The sequence below is a fragment of the Physeter macrocephalus genome, chromosome 19, assembly GCF_002837175.3.
Source record: "Physeter macrocephalus isolate SW-GA chromosome 19, ASM283717v5, whole genome shotgun sequence".
Taxonomy (NCBI): domain Eukaryota; kingdom Metazoa; phylum Chordata; class Mammalia; order Artiodactyla; family Physeteridae; genus Physeter; species Physeter macrocephalus.
Genome location: NC_041232.1, coordinates 85,980,537 through 85,997,550, shown reverse-complemented (window position 1 = coordinate 85,997,550; position 17,014 = coordinate 85,980,537). Strand labels below are relative to the sequence as shown.

General features: G+C 47.1%; 1 long non-coding RNA gene across 3 annotated transcripts in view; it reads right to left on the bottom strand.

The window, feature by feature from the left end:
- The window catches only part of LOC114484407 (uncharacterized), a 32,568-nt gene extending 15,917 nt beyond the window's left edge, over positions 1-16,651 (bottom strand). For 2 of the 3 annotated variants that reach the window (XR_003677269.2, XR_003677271.2), the window contains exons 1-3: positions 16,488-16,651; positions 13,424-13,494; positions 11,114-11,224 (exon numbers count right to left, since the gene is read on the bottom strand). This is a non-coding gene — a long non-coding RNA (uncharacterized lncRNA). Of the gene's footprint in view, positions 1-11,113; positions 11,225-13,423; positions 13,495-14,647; positions 15,810-16,487 lie in introns of those variants that run through there. The other variant, XR_003677270.1, reaches the window with a different exon arrangement.
- Positions 16,652-17,014: the final 363 nt, after the last annotated feature.

Genomic DNA, 17,014 nt, shown 5'->3' with positions numbered 1-17,014 from the left:
ACACAGAGGTCGAGTAAGTCACCCAAGATTACACATGTACAGTGAGGCAAGGCCAAGATTTGAACTCATGCATTCTGGCTCCAGGACCACCTCTTGGAACCATTTTTAAGTGATTATTATTAATTAATCACTTAATCACTATTAAGTGATTAAATATTGTAACTTCTCATTAAGTAAAGCAAATGCAACCAAATTTACATTAAAGGCTCCATATTTTCTATACCTCAATAATTTTATGATTGTCACCACCCCAACACCACTGTCATCATCTCATCATCATCATCTCATCATCATCATCATGATCTCCTCATCATCACCTCATCATCATCATGTCATCATCATCATCACCTCATCATCACCTCATCATCATCATCTCAACATCATCATTTCATCATTATCATGTCATCATCATCACCTCATCATCATCATCACCTCCTCATCACCACCTCATCATCATCATCATGATGTCATCATCATCACCTCCTCATCATCATCATCATCTCAACATCACCTCATCATCATCATCATCATGTCATCATCATCACTTCATCATCATCATGTCATCATCACCTCCTCCTCATCATCATCATCTCAACATCATCATCATCATGTCATCATCATCACTTCATCATCATCATGTCATCATCACCTCATCATCATCATCATGATGTCATCATCACCTCCTCCTCATCATCATCATCTCAACATCATCATCGTCATGTCATCATCATCACCTCATCATCATCATCTGAACATCATCATCACCTCATCATCATCATCATGTCATCACCATCACTTCATCATCATCTGAACATCATCATCACCTCATCATCATCTGAACATCATCACCTCCTCCTCATCATCATCACCTCATCATCATCTCAGCATCACCTCATCATCATCATCATGTCATCATCACTTCATCATCATCTCATCATCTCATCATCATTTCATCATCATATATCATCATCATCATCATTATATCATCTCATCCTCATTACCATCATCAATTCGTTAATTCCAGATCCCCACCAAACACTCTCTATATACTGTGCACCAACATACTTGCACTGTTTTGTATCACAGGAATTGATGATTTTTGAAATAATAGTGCCATGACTAGCGATTATCATTTACTGAGTGCATAATATGTACTGTACTGAATCCTTTACTTATTTAATCCTCTCAACAAGCCCTCGAGAGTTAGAGAATAAACTGTCCACATCCAGTAAGAAAAAGATTTACAACCAGATATTTCAGATCTGCTGCCTGGCCCTTGACCATCACAGCATCTGGCCTCCCTGACAGGGTTTCCTCTCTCCAAGTACAGAGCTAGACTAATGGACTTAGCCTGGGCAAGAGAAAATTCCTCTGGGACGCCGTGGCAATTGCTGACACTCTCTTGCATTCCAGCCTTTGTCCTTGATATGTCCACTTATTGGGAGACGATGCTTCAATATTTGTAATTTATAGTGCAAATATCCTTTGCCTTGCTCCCTGAAAAATACTTAAATAAAAATGATGATTGCCAGCTAGCACAAACAACAGGAGGGCACCCACCTTTCTAACATTTGGATAGTTAAGGAGGTCTGCAAATTTGGAAAACAATATAGCCATTACCAGGCAGCCGGCGTGCCCCCTCCTGATGCATTGTGGGTCAGAGAGAGCACAGTGTCTTGTAACCATGGAAACAAACTAAGTTTGAGAAGCCTGAGAGCAAGCCTCCAGCATCCAGATTACCCTTCAACGTTGGCAAAGGGGGAGAAAAGCTCTAAAATCACTTAATGCATGGGAACTAGTTCTAAAATATCTAGACCTTAATGAAACCAATTATTCTGGCTGACTCAGGAGACAGGGAGAGCTGTGACCTACAGAAGTGTCTGATAAGTCAGTCCCCAGCCTCTAACGGAAGCAAGAGCAGCAAGGAAGCCTTCTCCCCTCTCCCGAACTCACATCACAGGTCTTGCGCTCACTCTGTCTCTCTTTCCAGAAGGATGTGCCCTTCCGGAACTCCACGGGAAAGAATCCACCCTCCCCGGCAGCTCTGCTCCCACAGCCCTCTCACCATAAGAGAGGACGTCCCCCTCAACCTGTCTCTCCCAGCAGACACCTCAGCAAGACAGGCCATACCGAGGGACGTCCCTGGAAAATGCAATCCTTCCTTCTCACGTTGGCACCTTCCTGGGTGTTCCTGGGATTATGACTGAGACTCATGGTCAAATCCAGTGGATCCTGGGAATCCTTTCTAGCCTCTGTGCCTTAGGGAAGCAGGGCTGGGGGTCACATCTACTTGTGTCCATTTGCAAAAACAGCTCTTTTAGCTTCTACAGACTCCCCGAGGCCCAAGGAGCCACAGCCCTTACCCTGCGTTCTTGACTTTGGTCCTGGAGAGAGATGGATGGTGTCCTTACGGCAATGGCACGGCCCCGTCTGCTGCTCCGGTCTTCGCTGCATGTCCACCAAGATAAGAACTTTGGGCCAACATGTAGTTTTGTTTTTTGCGACCCATATCTTCTTGGGTGACTTGGATTAACTGACTTGGGGCGCAGGGTGCCCAGAATCTCCACATCTCCGTTGGTGCCGAGGACACGTTGGGCATAAGTGGGCAGTAAGCAGAGAGGATGGCAAGGGGGAACACACTCCCATTCCTCCTGGCCCAGCAGCCGAGCCCCGGGCCTCCTCATGGACAGAGGCAGCTGGACCTGACCTCGCTTCTCCTGAGGACGCAGCCTGAACATCGATTCCATGAGAGTGTAGCTGGGGAAAGAGCCCGTAATGCCACAATTATGGTTCATCTGTTGCTATGGTATTTCTGTGGCCTGTTTGGATTCATGAATGTCTTGATTATTTTCAATACCCATTTATAGAACACTCTGTTCATCACAATGGATTCTGAAACCATCTTCGTAGGGTACTCTGATAACAGACCCCATTAGTAATGGCACTGCCACCTCACAATGTGCACAGGAAGCGGGTGTCGTTTTAATAACTAAAATCAGGGAAAGTGAAAGAAAAGACGTTATGAGAAATGACATTATCATTCTAATAAGGGAAACTCAGCTTTAGTTTAAATTACAGTTGACATAACTTGATGTTTTGATGTCAAAAGATACCATTTGATATCACTGAGGCTTTGACATCTAGTTGGTGGCACAGTTGAGAGGAAATATTATTTGAAGAACAGGTGACTGATTTTAAAGGGAAGCATAATGAGGCTGACGGAGGAGCTCGTCAATAACCTTGGCTCACAAATCTCTGGTTTCCAAAGAAACTACGTCGAAAACTAACTAATTCACAGTTCAGTCTTTTATGTATTGGAGCCTATATTCGGAGAATGTTTACGACTTAGGAATAATAATGTATAATAATTATGTATGTATAAATAATATTAATACTATAATAGTGTGAGCAATAAAAAAAGAGAAAAAATAATATCCTCCTATGGGTAAATGAATTACTGTGTATTCAGGCAACGGAATTCTGCATCACAAATGGAATTCTGTATCACAATGGAATTCTGTATCACAATGGAATTCTGTATCACAATGGAATCTGTATCACAATGGAAATGAATGACTTAGAGCTACATACATCAACACCCATGGACAACACACCAAACAAACAGGCAGGAAAAAGCAGAATGCCTACGATATTATACCACTCATGGAGACGTCAAAACTATGCAAGACTAAGCAATATATGATTTAAGAGTACACTGCTATGTGCAAAAATTACAAAGGAAATTAAGTGAATAAGGAACACAAAAGTAAGCAAATAAGGACCATAAAATACACACACACACACACACACACACACACACACACACACATATAGGCATGAATATATCAACTATGACCTTTAACAATATTGGTCCAGTTCTAAGGCTTAAGCTGAGTGGTTGGTCTGGGGTGTTTGTTATATTATTCCTTGTATCTTGTGTATACTTTTTAGTATCTTCTTTTGTATTTACGAACCACAGTAATGGCCATCAACTTGCTTTTCTTTTTCTACCTACAAACGTTTATTTTCCCCTTGTCCAGGCGGGGCTGTCCCAGCACTTGCTCCTGCCAAGCGGGGATGTCCAGGCCTCCCATCTTCACGGAAAAAACTCGCTTGGGTCAGAGGACATGCTCTCTACTGCTCTGTACAACGGGATTAGAAATGATTCCTAACCCCCCTCGATTACAATCCAGTAATAATGAGTATAATTAAGTGGCGGAATTCACAAATATGTGAGTTTCTGCCTAAAAAAAGCAATTGTGGGGCTTCCCTGGTGGTGCAGTGGTTGCGCGTCCGCCTGCCGATGCAGGGGAACCGGGTTCGCGCCCTGGTCTGGGAGGATCCCACGTGCCGCGGAGCGGCTGGGCCCGTGGGCCATGGCCGCTGGGCCTGCGCGTCCGGAAAAAAAAAAAAAAAGCAATTGTGAACCAGGATGATGATTTCTATATTTTTCAACACAATGTGTTGGCAAAATCATACAAAATAAAGTAGATGATCTCTATTGGCTCTCTTCCTTTATATGATTTTTCTGGAATACAACCAGGTCAAATTAGAGAGTATCCTACAATTTCCCTTCCCCTCTGATTTGGAACTGAGGCAGATGGAGGTAAAGAAACTTATTTAAGGTCATAAAACACTGAGTGTCCCCAGGGGCTCAGTCTAAGCCCCCGTCTCCCAGATAAGGGGCCGGCCCACACCATCCCCCAGCCCGTGTTCTCCCCTCTGATACGTTACTATGAGAGGGAGGGCCACTTGGAGTCTGGCAACTGTTCTAACACAAAGAGCACTGATCTGGGAGGCAAGAGATCTAGGTTTAAGTGCTAAATCTATAATCCACAGTCTCAGCCACCTGCCATAGAAGAACTGTCTCCATTTGTGGGATGGTATGTTTTAATACCCTGGTGAGTGGGTAAAATTCCCAACTAGATTCGACAACAAATACAAAGGTTTATGTGCAAAATCGACCGTGACCTAAGTGTAGCCCAATAAGCAACGGCAGATGCCTGCTCGGCTTTCGTCTCCATTAGCACCTTTTAATACCATGATCTTTCCATCTTCCAATACTATTGGCAGCACCCTATTGGGTGCTAATTCTCCCACGAACACCTTGCAGCTTTTGACTGTCCAGGTGAGAAGGCCTTCAGTAGGTTTCTGGGACGGCAGTACCAGAGGGCACGCTCTTTACACAAGGAAGAAACCAAGATGGTAGGGGTTGAGGGTGACCCCGAATCTTTAAAAAGAAGGCGGCTAGGAAAACATCTCAAGCCCTATCTTTGCCAACAGTACACTTCTTCTGGTTGTGTCCTAGGAAGTAGAATAGCCAGATCACTTCCAGGAAGCAAGCCTACCTTCTCTCACGATCAGACCCCCTTCTTCTGGTGCTTCCCTCCTGCGGGCTCCCACAGCCTCTAGGGCAAACTCATCTGCTGGTCAGTATTCTGGCCGCAACCAGAACAACTACGTCTGGCTATTTTAAGTACAAGAAATTTATTGGTGGGGTATGAATGCAGAGAGGGTCACAGAACTGACCCAGGACTCAGAAGGCTGCCAGGAACTCCGGATTTCTGGAAGGTCAAGGAGCAGGAAGCAGCATGGCTCTCTCTTTGCATGAAAAGTCTGGCCAACAATACAGTGGACAACAATACAGTGACTGTGAATGGATTCTAAGTACCACTTCCCGTCAGTGAGTCAATGAGTTCCCGCGTGGGAGCACCCAGCAGGTCCCGCAGTGGGTCAATGCCAAGTGCAGATGCCACAGGGCTAAGAACGGGAGTTACTCGTGGTCCAGCTTTGGTGGGGACAGCCATGCACTGCATTCCACTAACACAGCCCATCTTGGGGATTCTGCCAGGACACAAGGAGTGACAAATGCCCATTGAACTGACTCCTTCGACTCTTCTGGATTTATACATACACACACGCACAGACGCACACGTGCACACTTTTCTCCCTGGATGTTCACTTCCAACAACAAACTAGTTCTCTTTAACACACTCCTGCTCTCTTTATCTCCAACAGAAGATACGCTCACTCCTTCACCAACGGGCAACAACCCAAAGCCTCGATGGTCATCCTCAGCACCAGTGTTCCTCCTTCCTCACGTCCCGCCGTGTGCCATCTTGCTATTCTGAAATCTGCGCACTAAATTATGGCCAGCTACCAACCAACTGTGTTTACAACAGTGAGGAGAGGAATGAAAAATGGAAATTAATTAACTCATAAATATATACATGACACAGCGAGGAAGGAAATACCCACAGAGGCTCCAGCATGATTTCTGCAGCGGCCAGAGCTGATGTTTATGACCCTCTTTCTACCATCGTGTTTGTTTTGCCTTCAGCCAGCATCTCGAATGGCCTGAGGTCCTTATACACGAGGGTTTCCCAAATATGCGTTCTTGAGGAATCTGAGAGTTTGCTGGTCCTGTCTGTAGAGGATTGTATTAGTCAGAGTTTTCCAGAGAAAAGAACCAATAGGATGTGTGTATATAGAGAAAAAGATTTATTTGGGGGAATTGGCTCACACAATTGTGGAGGCTAGCAGGTCCACAATCTGCACCATGGACCATCAGCCAGAGACAGGTGATGCCGCAGTTCAGGTCCAAAGGCCTTCAGCTGATGCTTCCCTTTTCAGAGGTTTTTTTAAATTCCAGCCGTCCTGGTGGATGTGAAGGGGTATCTCATTGTGCTTTTGATATCAATTTCCCTAACCACTAATGATGCGAGCATCTTTCCAGGCACTTACTGGCTCTCTGTATATCTCCTTTGAAAAAATATCTATCCGATCCTTTGGTCATATTTTAATTCGGTTCTTTGTCTTTTCGTTATTGAGTCGTAACACTTCTTTATATGTTCTGTATCCTATAACCTTATCAGATGTATGATTTGCAAATATTTTCTCCCATTCTGTGGGTTTATTTTTCCAATTTCTGAGAGTGTCCTTTGAGGCACAGTTGTTTTTTTTTAATTTTGAAGAAGGCCAGTTTATGTATTTTGGAGGTTGCCTGTGCTTGGTGTGTCATATCTCAAAAAGTGTTGCCTAATCTAAGGTCATGAGGGTCAACACCTATGTCTCCTTTGAAATCTTTTATAGTTTTAGCTCTTTGATCCATTTTGAGTTAATTTTTGTATATGGTGTGAGGTAGGAATCCAAATTCATTCTCTTTCAGGTGTCCCAGCACCATTTGTTAAAATGACTATTCTTTCCTTATTGAATCGTCTTAGTTTCCTTGTTGAAAAATCAATCGGCCACAGATGTATGGCGTTATTTCTGAACTCCCGGGGGCATTCTTTTGATCATTGCCTTGATTACTGTAGCTTTCTATTAAGTTTTAACATCAAGATTTGTGAGTCCTCCACCTTTGTTTTAATTTGTCAGGATGATTTTGGCTGGTTTTGTCCCTTGCACTTCCACCTGAACTTGAAGATAAGTTTGAGCTTCTTGGACACACTTGAATGTCTTAAAATGATAGCAGGGGCTCACAGGAGGTTGAAGAACAAGACTTGTAAAACTCGCAGGAAGCCAGAGAAAAGGAGCTCCGGCTGCCCTGGACATGATGTGATGGCTTCACCTCAGCATCTGTGAACAAACTCCAATTGTTCCTTTGTTGTTGCTTTGCATCCTCCAGTTCCAAAGTCCTGGTGTGGGTGCCCAGCTGGCCAAGTCCAGTTCCCATGTCTGAGCTCTCGCTATCTGGGAAAAGGAGAGCAGGCTCACTTTTCCTTTCGACTTTGGTACCAGGAGCTGGGACTCTGCATCAGGTGACAGGTTTTCACTATGTTTTTAATAATATTCACTACATCTAAATGGGGATAATTGTTTGCTTATCTGTAAGTTCCATAAAAGCAAGTATTACGCTTTGTCCAACATTTTTATCTGCAGTTCTCTGTAAGCAGCATTTTTCCCTAAGGGACTGTGTCTTTTATTTCACACAAAAAAAATCCACATAAAATAAATATGCGTTGAAGCAAAAAGAGAATAACAATCCTATAGCCTAGGAGGCAGGTATAATTATTATCGTTCCCATGATACAAACAAGAAAAGTGAATCTTTAAGAGTAAGTCATTTACAGAAGTTCATATAAAAAGTGAATGGTTGGGCATAAACTCAGGTTTCCAAACTCCAGCACCCACAGTCCTGGGCACTATTGTACCAGACGGTCGTGGGCCTGGACACTGGCCTTTAGTACGCGGATCAGTTTCCTAGAGCTGGTTCACAAACTGGGTGACACCACAAACTGGGTGGTGGCTTAAAAACACCAAAATTTATGCTCTCACACTCCTGGAGGCCAGAAGTCCAAAATCAAGGTGTGGGCAGAGTTGGCTCCTTCTTGCCCTGAGGGAGAATCTGCTCCAGGCTTCTCTCTGAGCCTGTGGTCATTCTGGCGATCCTTGGGGTCCCTCAGCTTGTGGACCCACTGCCCCATGTGGGCCTCCATCATCCCTGGGTCTCTGCGTCTCTTCCTCTCTTCTTATAAGGATACTGGTCATTGGTATAGGGCCCACCCTAACCTAGGATGACCTCATCTTACCCAATGACATCTTCAAAGACACTATTTCCAAATTAGATCACATTTTGAAGTTCCAGACGGACGTGAATTTGGCGAGAGACTATCCAACCCAGTTCAGAGTCACACTGACCTGAACTAGGGTATTTTTGGCCCCTCCCTAGCTTCGTCCCTAGCTTCGCGACCTCAGAATCCTCACCCGCCGGCGGTTGTGATGGGTAACGCAGGTGACAGTATATCCCGGTTTGCCTCAGACAGTCCCTGTTGCCCTGACATCACTTTAATACTGTCCCCATGTACTCCCCCAAGTGTTTCCATTTGAACAATAAATGATGCGGTCACCCCACGTGCCATGTGTGTGAATGTCTAATACACAGGAGGCCCTCAATAAGTAGCAACATCTATTATCAAAAGAAGCAGCATTCAGTAATGGGGCCACAGGTTTTGGGTAAAGGCTTTCTGTCACCTAGGAGGCGAAGGCTGAGCCCACAGTTGACGGCTGTGGCTACAAACCAAAGAGGACCATTCATGTGTGGAGAGTGGAAAGGAGGATAAATCACACGCCGACTGGAGTTCGCAGAGGCCTCGCCCATGAGTAGCTGCACCTTCAGCGCTGTGGCTATAGTCGAGGGGTATATTTACGTCGTTGGGTAAAAGGCGGGGCTGAATCTTGTTCACTGACCTCTCCCCTGGCTTAGCACAGCAAGGCAAATAGCACAGCTTCTAAAGTTGGTTGATTTCCTGAACGAGTTATACAGACATTCCCAAATCGAGGTTCGTTACACTCAAGTGGGGTAATTCCAGCTTTCCAAGATGGACAAGCAGAGTCTAAATCGCTTTTGTTTCTTCTTTGTCGCTTCTTTGCAAAGCGACCTCATTAGACTCTTCCACTAGCTGTTAAGGCAGGGTCTTGAACTTTGTATCGGCCGCATGTCTGCCCCCAACCCAGACCTACTGAATACAAACATCCAGGGTAGAGCCCAGGACTCTGATGTTTCAAGACCATCTCTGGAGAGTCTCCGCTCATTAACTCAGGAGGCGAAGCTGCTACCAGGGGTACCTGTGATCCAGCTCCAGCAGGAAGAAAGGAGGAACGAATGGCAAGGGCCCAGCACACTCTCTTTACCTATTTGTCACCAAATGTAGATTCAGAAACAATCCTGATACTCCCAAATACCGTTTTTCTCATCTCCTTAAACATTTCCCTTAGTGACGCCCTCGCATCTTCAAATCAACTCAAAGGAAGGTGCAACCTTTCTCTGCAGCTTTAGGACTGTGCTGTCCAGTATGGCAGCCACCTGCAGCTATTTAGATTTAAATTAATTAAATACAATTTGAATTCAGCTCCTTGGTTTCACTTCAGGTGCTCAGTGGCCGCGTGGCAGCTCCCACGTTGGACGGTGCTGACGTTGGGAGCTTTTCATTGCTGCAGAAGCTTCTATCGGACGGCACGTCTCTGGCTCTAGAGGGGTGTCTGCTGACCTTGGAGGCAGGAGAGTCACGGGAAGCTTTCAAAACCCCAACGCCCAGGCTGCACCCTTGGCCACTTCATCACAGCTTCCGGGGACGTGGCCCAGGCCTCTCTATAGGTGCCCGGGTCATCTGGAGGGTTGTTAAAGCAGAGGTGGCCGGGCCCTGCCCGCAGAAAAGTCGGGGGGGATGTGAGAACGTGCCTTTCTTTTTTTCTTTTTTCTTCTTTTTTTTTTTTCTTTTTTTTTGCGTTACACGGGCCTCTCACTGCTGTGGCCTCTCCCGTTGCGGAGCACAGGCTCCAGACGCGCCGGCTCAGCAGCCACGGCTCACGGGCCCAGCCGCTCCGTGGCATGTGGGATCCTCCCGGACCGGGGCACGAACCCGTGTCCCCTGCATCGGCAGGCGGACTCCCAACCACTGCGCCACCAGGGAAGCCCGAGAACATGCATTTCTAACACGTCTCCAGGGAGCTTGGAGCTTCTTTCACAGCCAATGCCCTAGAAGGCAGGCAACCCAGGAGACTGCATCCACCCCGCAGAGCACCACAGCGTCCCTTCTGGCAGGGCACCCGCCACCCTGCACTGCAAGTAGCAGCAGAAAGTGGGCCGCACCCTGCTTCCGCATTGCTGCCCTGTGGCCCCAAGAGAGGGGCCCCGGAGGCCGCTGGAACTGCCCAGGGCGGGGGCCGATGTCCAGCTCAAAAGGAAACTTCACTCTTACTCCTAACTCCACTCCATCACTTTTTCTCTGCGTCATATTCCTAAGTTCCTGAGGCCACAGGGACATGGCACCCTCTCCAGCGCAGCCTGGCTCCAGGGTTCGTGAGAAGGAGGGGCTCGCCCTTTCCAGATGTCCCCGCCATGCCCGGAGGGGGATCTCTGCAAGTCCCCCGGTTCTGCAATCCATCCAGTGTTCTTTGTCTGCCCACTGGTCCCCCAGAAAATCATATTAATGGGTCCTACCTGGGAAGACAGTGGCCCTGGCCTTTTGCAGCCTGAAACTTCTGGAAGCCAGAACCACATGGGTAATATTTTAGGATCACACATTGAGACCCACAGTGAGACTGGCCCCAAAGGGATGCAACCCAAACAACCTGCTGCTGCAGAGTCTGTCTAAAGGCCCCCAGGGTTTCACCTCCAATCTCCGCCTTGGTTCTATTCAAAGGGTTTTCCTCCAGGATCACGGATTTCCTTCTTTTCTTCTTCTTCTCATCCCATCTCATTTTAATGTGGGCTTCTCTTCACTCTAGATGAAGAAAAGCATTTACAAGGTATGAGAGTCCATCCCTCATGTAGCCCATATTTTCCATTAAAAAACAATGAAGTTGCATGGACGGACCTAGAGATTGTCATACTGAGTGAGTCAGCCAGACAGAGAAAGACAAATACATGATATCGCTTATATGTGGCATCTAAAGAAATGGTATAAATGAACTTATTTACAAAACAGAAATAGAGTCACAGATGTAGGAAACAAACTTATGGTTACCAGGGGATGGGGGGGAGGGATAAATTGGGAGACTTGGCATGAACAGATACACACTACTATATATAAAATAGATAGCTAATAAGAACTTACTGTATAGCACAGGGAACTCTCCCCAATACTTTGTAATGACCTATATGGAAACAGAATCTAAAAAAGAGTGGATATATGTATACGTATAGCTGATTCACTTTGCTGTACAGCAGAAACTAACACAACACTGTAAAGCAACTATACACCAATAAAAATTAAATTTAAAAATAAATAAAAAATAAAAATAAATGCTAACAACAACAACGACAAAAATGAAGTTGCTCTAACCTAGTCCCAATTTCTGTGCCTTAAAGAAATAAAGGATAATTGCTTATCCATCAGAGTGGCTTAACTTCACCAAACACCAGATCTTAAATGCCATTTTGAGGCCAAAAAAACCTTCACTCTTTCTTAATACTATGTTTCTATGGGTATATTAGAATACAAAATGAGGAAACTGAATTCTACCACAAACCTGAAGGGTCAACAAATCGTTGGAGAGAATGTGTGATAATAAAGTGTAAAGGTTTTTCAGACCCTGAAAACACTGATAAGCAAAGGATCAGCTCCTTGATCTTGTTCCAAAGACTTCCAGAATAATAATTGTTAAAAACACAAAGAGCAAAACGTATAAAAGTGCAACAACACAGCGTTTCAGGTTTACCCACCGACATGCACGTCCGTAGATTGCTCCGGAAATCCAGCCCCCAGGTCAATTTATTTCACAGAATAACATAAAATGTTTACAAAGTCCGTCCTACATCTCCCAGAGATGTAAGTTTCAAATCACATGGTGCTTTTTTTAAGCACTTGAGGTCAAGCAGGAAGAGATTCCTTTTACGCTGGAAAGGAATCAGGGATTCGGGTCGTATTTTAGCTCATCTTTCATTTTCAAGCACTCCTCAGACGTTAATAAGCGTAATCCCCTAATTTGGCGAAGAAAAGCAGAAACTAACACAACACTGTAAAGCAACTATACACCAATAAAAATTAAATTTAAAAATAAATAAAAAATAAAAATAAATGCTAACAACAACAACGACAAAAATGAAGTTGCTCTAACCTAGTCCCAATTTCTGTGCCTTAAAGAAATAAAGGATAATTGCTTATCCATCAGAGTGGCTTAACTTCACCAAACACCAGATCTTAAATGCCATTTTGAGGCCAAAAAAACCTTCACTCTTTCTTAATACTATGTTTCTATGGGTATATTAGAATACAAAATGAGGAAACTGAATTCTACCACAAACCTGAAGGGTCAACAAATCGTTGGAGAGAATGTGTGATAATAAAGTGTAAAGGTTTTTCAGACCCTGAAAACACTGATAAGCAAAGGATCAGCTCCTTGATCTTGTTCCAAAGACTTCCAGAATAATAATTGTTAAAAACACAAAGAGCAAAACGTATAAAAGTGCAACAACACAGCGTTTCAGGTTTACCCACCGACATGCACGTCCGTAGATTGCTCCGGAAATCCAGCCCCCAGGTCAATTTATTTCACAGAATAACATAAAATGTTTACAAAGTCCGTCCTACATCTCCCAGAGATGTAAGTTTCAAATCACATGGTGCTTTTTTTAAGCACTTGAGGTCAAGCAGGAAGAGATTCCTTTTACGCTGGAAAGGAATCAGGGATTCGGGTCGTATTTTAGCTCATCTTTCATTTTCAAGCACTCCTCAGACGTTAATAAGCGTAATCCCCTAATTTGGCGAAGAAACCCAGCCCCCCAATACCGGGCTTTTTCCTGGGCTCTAACAAAGAGAGCAGGTCCGCCCCAAAGCGGCGAGGGGCTGCGGACTCCGCAGACCTTGGACCACCCTTTTGCCCCAAGCTCCAGCTTTTCAGTTAGGAAGTTAAAGAGAAGGAAAGAAAAAAAATATTTAAAATTCAATCACAAGAGTGTCTATGCATCATTAAAGACAGACCTTTGCTCTGTCACTTTCCGAACTTTAAATGTGAATTCTTCTTCTCAAGATTACTGCTGGATTTTGTTCTTCTGGGGAAAAAAGAGAACACTTTAAGCACCCTAAAATGAGGCTTTCACCTGATACTAATTTTCTTCTTAGTTATAAAGGCTATTGTTTGTTTGAACAAAGAGAAATAGGAGCTATTAGCAGCTGTTTACATTATAGGAATGAGGGCACAGAGGGGGGAGGGGAGGAAACCTCCTTCATTAACGAGCAGGGGACGGTTGATAACTGGGGAACTGCAGGCCCGAAAAAGGAAAGACAATGCTCATATTTTCTCGTCCTTCCACCCTTCCACGACGCTATATTTACCATCTGTTAAATGCCACTAACACATTTTAGATAGATCTAGGTTTAGTGTGAAATTTTAGATGATAACTTGATAACTGGGGACCCGAAAACCCGAAAAAGGAAATCATATTTTCTCGTCCTTCCACCCTTCCACGACGCTATATTTACCATCTGTTAAATGCCACTAACACATTTTAGATAGATCTAGGTTTAGTGTGAAATTTTAGATTAAACAAGCAGGTAGAGTCTGATTTTTAAAACAAAAACAATACACCACCCTAGAACTCTGGGATCAGGCTTGTGGGGAAACACTGCAGGGCCAGGCTGAGCACACAGGGCGGCCGGGCGACTGTGCCATGTCGGGGTCGCCCCCGGCCCAAGGAATCCTGGCCTTTCAGGAGGGGCCGCAAACCAGGCTCTCGATAAATATTTATAGAACAAATGAGTGAATGAAATTCACTTGAATTAAACATGACTCCTCTGTGCCCAGCATAATTCACTTTCATTTCAGTGATTGGAAGCTTGGCTGAAAAGTGTCCTTCTGAAACCTTAGAGCAGAAGTTTCCTGTACTGCCCAGCTCCCTGGAGAGCCTCCAACCGGGCCAGAGGCAGAATGAACCCCTAACGCACAGCCCTTCATCAGAATATTTTTATTAAGGAAAGAAAAATCACAAGCGATGATATCCGGTGACTGGCTTCTGCCACCCACCCATCTCGCGTTCCACCTGGTCATGTGCTGGTTTCAAACTCAGTGCACAAGCAACACAATTCAGAATTGTTTCTTTTTTTAATCTTTGGGGAAGAAACAGAAATGGAGGAGAGGGAAGAGTAAGAAGGGCGGGTTAAACACGAGGCAGGTCCAGGCTTTTAATATGACTGTTGCTAACTCACCAGATAATCAAAGCATTAAATGCAGGCGTAATTTGTCCGCGGAGGTCCCTCCGTTGTTCCCTGAAGCATCAAGGGGGGTGCGAGTTGGATTCAGTGTTTACATCCACGAATCCTAAAGGCAAGGCTAATGCCCTTTGCCGTTAAAGCTGGGGACCCTGCTGTATATCTCTCGAATGGAACAAGCTACGTTTTGAAGGACCATTGGCTTCCATGTGGAAATATTTATTTGCTGGCCACTGCAGAGCTGCCAGGAAGGGATAAAGCATCTCCTGCTGGAGTTTCAGAAGCCAGTCTCCAACCGCTGGATTATGCTGTGTTCTCTGCCTCTCCCTCACGACTTCATCAATCTTTTTTTTTTTTTCCTATAAGATACTTTCATTTATTGCTTCTAGAAAGCCAGGTGCATTGCAGTGGATCTCTTCTCGGCAGAATCCTTGTTTCATTATGGAGCACCTAAGGTGTGCTGGCTTCTAGCAGCGGGATGCAGAGAGGAGGGGCCCCTGGTCCACCTCTTCGGGGCCACCTCGAGCTGGGAGGGACTCTGGCTTTTCCATGACACACACTGACTTAAATCCTTCAGAGATTTAACAATCCGCTCTGTGAGCCCAAACTTCCCCGTTGCTGGCCAGAAAAAGAGTTCCCAGGAATTTCGGTTCCTGATGCTCCGGGCAAACAGCATTTGCACAAAATGTGCCTTGGCGGGCGGGGGGGGGGGGGCTCTCAGAAGTGCCTGTTTTGCACGGTTTACAAACATGTCAGGTTGCACTTAGCCTTGTGCTTGCTTTTAAAGTGACATTTTGGCATTTTGCATTTAATCCAGACTAAAGCTCTTTGGTATCGGGACTTGAAAGGTCTTCCAATGGCCAAGACTTTGCAGCTTGGATAACATCTTTGGAAAGGTTAGATGAGGCCATTTTCTAAAGCCGTTGTGGGCACAAACACAGGACTTTCTGCCCTGCTGAAAAAGCGGGGGGAAACGGGGTTCTCCCGGCCCAGCCTCCCCTCCCGTCTGTCCGCCTCTGGGTCCGCGGGGAGCTGCGGGCGCTGCAAGGCTGCGGGCACTTGCACGAAGCATCCCGGCTGCACCGAGGAAGGCGGGACCACCTCGGTCCGCGTGGCCGCGGCCTCCCAAGAAACCGGAGCCGGATCCGGAGCAGGCCGAGGAGGCGCGGCCCAGACCTGCCAGCAGGGGGCGCCGCGGGCCCCTCCAAGACAAAGGCCCACAGCCCAGAGCCGGGAAATGGGGGCGGCGCCCGGGGCCGAGGTGGGCTGCCGGGGGGGCGGGGCCTACCGGCCCCCTCCCAGCGCCGCCCCTCCCCCCCTCGAAGCCGCAGGCCAAGCCCGCCCGCGGCCCGGGGGCCTGACCCGGTGCAGCCTGGCGCCCCCCGGGAGGGGACGAGGGATGACCTGGTGTCTTTCCTAAGATGGTTCCCGTTGGCTGCGCGGTCGCGGGCATCTGTCCCCGTGTCACCGACGGGCTTCCCCCCCGGCGCAGCGCGGCTGCACTGGTGGCCGCGAGGAGGGGACCCCGGGCCCGCATGGGCACGGCCGCCGAGGCCTGCGTGCTCCCTGCGGTGTCCGGGGGCACAAACCCCAGCGTCCCGACCCGGCGGGCAGGCCGGGCAGGTCCTCCCTCCCCGGCCCTGCCCGCCCCGCCGGCCCCTCCCAGCGCGGTGACCTCATTCCCAGGCTGGGGAGCGGGGTGAGCCCGCCGCCCGGGCCCAGGCGTTTGCAGGCACGCGCAGCGCGGGCGGCCTCGGGTTGTCTTTAGAGACACAGTAGTTTTGTGTGGCCCAGGCCACCTTCCCGACACTGGAGCCCAGAGCTCTGACAGACTCACTTCAGTGCTGTGTCGCGGGACGCCCAGGGCCTTCTCGCACTTTGCACCAGGCGAGAGCAAACGCTGGCCGCCGCGCAGAGACCCTCCCCGCCGTCTGCACACCCGTCCCCAGCCCGCGGCCCGCGAGGGCCGAGGCTGCTGCCCGCCTCCAGTGCGAGTCGCGTCCAAACGGCTTGACCGGATCTGCTGAGGGAGACCAGGGCCTCGGGGGGAAGCTGTGCAGCGTCCTCAGCGCCCGCCGGGTGCTCGGAGGACAAAGAGGGGCCTGTGAGTCAGGCTTCCCTCCGGCCAGTGGGAGACACACCCGGAAGCATCTTCTCCCACGCAGGCCACACCTGTGCCAGCCGAGATGCTCCCTGCGCCGCGGCCGCAGGGAGTGCCCGGCCCCTTTGTCACGCTGCCCCGAACATTGGGGAATCTAATGCAAACGTTACTTTCCCTGGCCGCTTAGCCAGGGCTTTTCCAACTTTGAAAGGGTTAGCTGGAAAAAAAAAAAAAAAAAAATCAAAGCCAAGTTTGGGGATTAA